This window comes from Suncus etruscus, chromosome 7 (assembly GCF_024139225.1).
Source record: "Suncus etruscus isolate mSunEtr1 chromosome 7, mSunEtr1.pri.cur, whole genome shotgun sequence".
NCBI classification, from domain to species: Eukaryota; Metazoa; Chordata; class Mammalia; order Eulipotyphla; family Soricidae; genus Suncus; species Suncus etruscus.
The window spans coordinates 48,757,330-48,761,711 of record NC_064854.1 but is presented as its reverse complement, the minus strand read 5'-3'; the positions used below and the strand labels follow the sequence as shown (position 1 = coordinate 48,761,711).

The window sequence follows — 4,382 nt, the reverse complement described above, 5'->3', positions numbered from 1 at the left end:
TTGGTTTTGGGGAAGGAAAGTTGAGTTCATCACATACCAGTATCATTCTAAAGATGCCCATCTTTCCAGGTTTCCCAATTAATCCTTTTGTATGCTCTATGAGAAGAGTTAATGCCATTGTCTGATTTCTGAACTCTCCCTATTTTATATCATTTATTTATAACATATATGAGTATCTGATATCTTACAATTAAAATTTCACACAAACCTTTGATTATTATTTTATTGTAATGCTTTGCAAATTAAGATATTCATCAGAAAATGAATAGAAGAGAAGTATATATTTAAGGACTGGATGGGTAAGTTGAAGAGATAGAGAAACAGACATACCCATTCTACAGAGATGTTTTAGATCCTAAAGTCATACTGAGACTGAATTAATTAATGAAAAGTATGTATAGTCCGTTCTTTTGTTAAATGATCATTGTCATTTAGGACTTTTATTTCTTTTTACTTTTTAGGTACGCTGTCTCAGAATATTGTTTAACTGGAAGATGATGTTAAAAAGTTACAGAAGACGTTTTTAGTTATTGATCAATTAGAAGAATTAAAAAGAGGTTTGCTTTCCAGAAGATGGATGTCACAAAGATACAAAGACATATTCTATTTTAATAATTAAATGTATCTTTGAAATGTTTTCTTAGCATACGAAGATCAAAAGAAGCTTAAAGAAGAGAAGTTTCATTAATTCAATGTAATAAAATTTTATTCAGGGACTATGGTGATAGTTTATATTAAAGGATATGTCATAGCATGTGGGAGTCCCTGAGTTCAGTGACCTGACTGAACTGAACTGAGTTTCAGTTCACATGGACTTCCCCCCCAGCACCTTGGTCAATTCTGATGGCTCCCTAGCCATTCCATATATAGCTCTCATAACCACCAAATTCACTCTAGAATGAACAGCACTATATAAACTCTGGCCAGCAATGCTGGGTGAACACCATTGGTAATGGTCATGTCCCCTACCACTTCCATTATGTGTGGGTTCTATCAATAAAAAAAGAATCCCTTTTTTGGTGGGGGACCACAACCAATGGCTCTCAGGGAATACTTCTGGCTCTGTGCTCAGAAGTCACTCCTGGCAGTCTCAGAGGACCATTTGGGATGTCGGGATTCTAACCATTATCAGTCCTGGGTCAGCTGCGTGCAAGACAAATGCCCTATCACTGTGCTATCTCTCTTGTCCCAGGTTCTATAAAAAAAATCTTAATTAATGGTCACTTAGCAATTATTTATTTATTTTTGTGAGGGTTTTTTTTTGGCAAGTTCTTATGAATAAAAATGATGCATTAGGACAAATATTGTTTTCAACAAGTATGAAGGCTCCGCTTGTCATAATTCAACTGTGGATGAACAGTTCTGAAGCAGGGGTACTTTAAGAATTAAGAAACAAGGACAGCCATAGGGAGAAAAACATGGGGTAGGGAGCTTCCAGCCTGGTGGACTGATCAATGAACCCTCATTCCATGTGATTTCTATTGACCAGACTCAATCTACAGGGGGGGGGGGGGGCGGAGAGGGCAGACATAGTTAACAGACCAGAAGTACCTATCTCATGCTAATCAAGCTTAGTTGGGTCATTCCATCTCAAAAGGACTTGGTGAAAGGAAAAAATAACCTAGGGCAAAGTCTGTTTTGGGAAGAGCAGGGTGTGATTTCTGTGTGTATGTATAGCTACAAACAATAGGTATAAGTGGTTGAGAGAAATTTGTAAGTAGATAAGTTTAATTAGAGTAACTATGAAATAATTGATCAGACGTGCATTTTTAGGCTGTAGGTTTGGTACTTCAGTATTGGATACAAGCCTGGTATGTGTGAGACCTGGATTTCTTCTCAGTACTATCGTGTCCCCACATACCGAAGGTACTGCTAATCTAGAGCACCTTTGGGTATAGAATCTCTGCTCATTGTCAATTGTGGCTGGTTAAAAAAATATACATTTTGTCCCCCAATTCACAATACAGATCAGGCAAAGAGCCTGGTTTGAGTTGTATATGGGTTGCATTTACTGTACCTCCTCTTTCTATACGGTCAGTATAAAGAACACAGCCTGTGGGTAAGAATTGGGAGGGCCTTTTCTTTTCTTTTCTTTTGATTTTTTAATATATATATATATAGTATATATATAATATATATATATATTATATATATATATATTTAAAATCCTTCACCAATGCAACATTCCCATGACCAATATCCCAAGTGTTCTTCCTCCCCACCTCACACAGGCCTGTACTCTAGACATTAACATTACATTTTAAAAATTAACATTGCATTATAAAATACCTTTCTGCCTCTAAATTTATCATCAGGAGTACTTTTTTAAAATCAGATATAGCATGATTTAGTGTTATAAAAATACTAAAATGTATGTATATATATCACATATGTACAAATTATATATGTATAAATATATCACAATTATACCTCTCATTCCTTTTGAGACTCAGTAAATAAAATCAGCTTTCTAATACTGTTTATTTTCTTGATCTGTAATTGACATTTCAGTGCAATGTACAATGTCTGCCTATGAATATTACATCTTGTGAACGAAGTATAAAATGGGCGTTAGGGGCCCAATTGGTAGTACAGCAGTAGGGCATTTGCCTTGTAAAGGACAAATTGGGTTTGATCCCCTGACATCCTATATGGACCCCTAGCCAAGAGCGATTTCTGAGCGCAGAACCAGATGTAATCCCAGAGCACCACCGGATGGGGCCCCAATCCCCAAAAATAGACTTAGTGGTCTTAAGTGGCTTTTGTAAGGTACATATTTTTTAAAAACATACATGTCAATATAGACTTTAATAATTGCTTTAAAATATAAAGTATTAACTATCAACATATATTAATATAATAAAGTAAGCCCATTACATATTTTGCTAATACATGTTTATATAATTTTGATAAAATATGTAGCTTTTCAAGGTGAAAGAGATAACTCAAAGCTCAGAACTAATTATGATATAAATATATATATAAATATGATATAAAGAGATAACTCAAGCTCATACCCGTCATATATGTGGCCCAGAGCAAGGCTGGGCCAGTTCTAATGGTCCCAGTGCTTTAAGCCTAAAAGCACCAAAAGTTTGTCTGTCAAGTATTGAAACTTCTGGTGACACAAACAGGTTGAGAATCCCTAGCAATTACTTGCAGGCTTTCTGAACACTTTGGAGGTCTTCCACCAAAGACAATAAATATGTATCCCTTTATACTACATTTTATTCCTCAATATATTTCCTTAGTTTTGACACAATGCTAATACCATCATTGCTATCTAATTCAGTAATTAATGCTAATTTAATTCTAGGAAAGGGAGCTTGTTTTTTTCTTTTTATCCTGTGTCTAAAATACCTCAGATTTAAGCTAGATAATAGAAATGTTTTAAAAGATACATACTAATATAACTCATGTTTTTGTGCAATTGTAGGAATAGAAGGGAACTTGTGCATAGGAAATGGAAATGGCTTAACTTGAATTAGTGGGTGAAGGTTTTGGTAAAAAGTTTCATTTTATATTACAAGGAGAGAACTTTTGAAATGTAAGAAATGAGTATTCTGTCATCACGACTATCCAAAAAGATACAAGTATCAGAAGAATAATTTGAATTTGCTTCCAGTGCCAAAATAATGTAACTCTAGTTCAATTTAACTTATGATTTATCTTAGATAGAACTTAAGTGCTACAGATAAACAGGGAATTATAAACTAAAGAGTAACCCTTAGCTCAGCCAGGTGTGACCCACTAGACCGAACTAAACTAACTAAATAAATAAATAAACAAACCAAAGGGAAAAAATGGGACCTGGATTGATAGCACAGTGGCAGGGCATTTGCACACGAATCCCGGCATCTCATATGGTCCCCCAAGTCTGCCGGAGCAATTTCTGAGCACAGAGCCCAGGAATAACCCCTTACCACAGCCAGAATGTGACCCCCCCCAAAATGAAAATATGAAAAATAATAAAGAAAATACATGGGGCCAGGGACTGAATCAATAGCACAGAGGTTATAGCATTTGACTTGTACGTGGCTAACCCGGGGTTTGATCATCAGCATCCTACATGGTCCCCCAATTCTGCCAGAAGTAATTTTTGTACAGAGCTAGGATAAGAACTGAGCACTGCCAGGTCTAATCCAAACCTCCCCTCCCCAAAATACAAAGATCCAGAGCAATAGTTCAGTGGATGGAGTTGTTTGCCTTGCACACAGCCAACCCACGTTCAATCTCTAGCATTCCATATGGTTTCCACAGCACTGTCAGGAGTGACTCCTGAGTACAGAGCCAGGAGTAACTCCTGATCACCACCAGATGTGGCTTCCCAAACATTAAATAAATAAATACATAAATGCATAAGTAGAAATAAAAATACAACT

The 4,382-nt window shown here is 36.0% G+C and overlaps 1 non-coding gene across 1 annotated transcript; it reads right to left on the bottom strand.

Moving 5' to 3' along the window:
- Positions 1 to 1,942: 1,942 nt before the first annotated feature.
- Positions 1,943 to 2,076, bottom strand: LOC126014802 (small nucleolar RNA SNORA51). Its single transcript, XR_007497793.1, has one exon. It is a non-coding gene; the product is annotated as a small nucleolar RNA SNORA51 (small nucleolar RNA).
- Between the last annotated feature and the right edge of the window lie 2,306 nt (positions 2,077 to 4,382).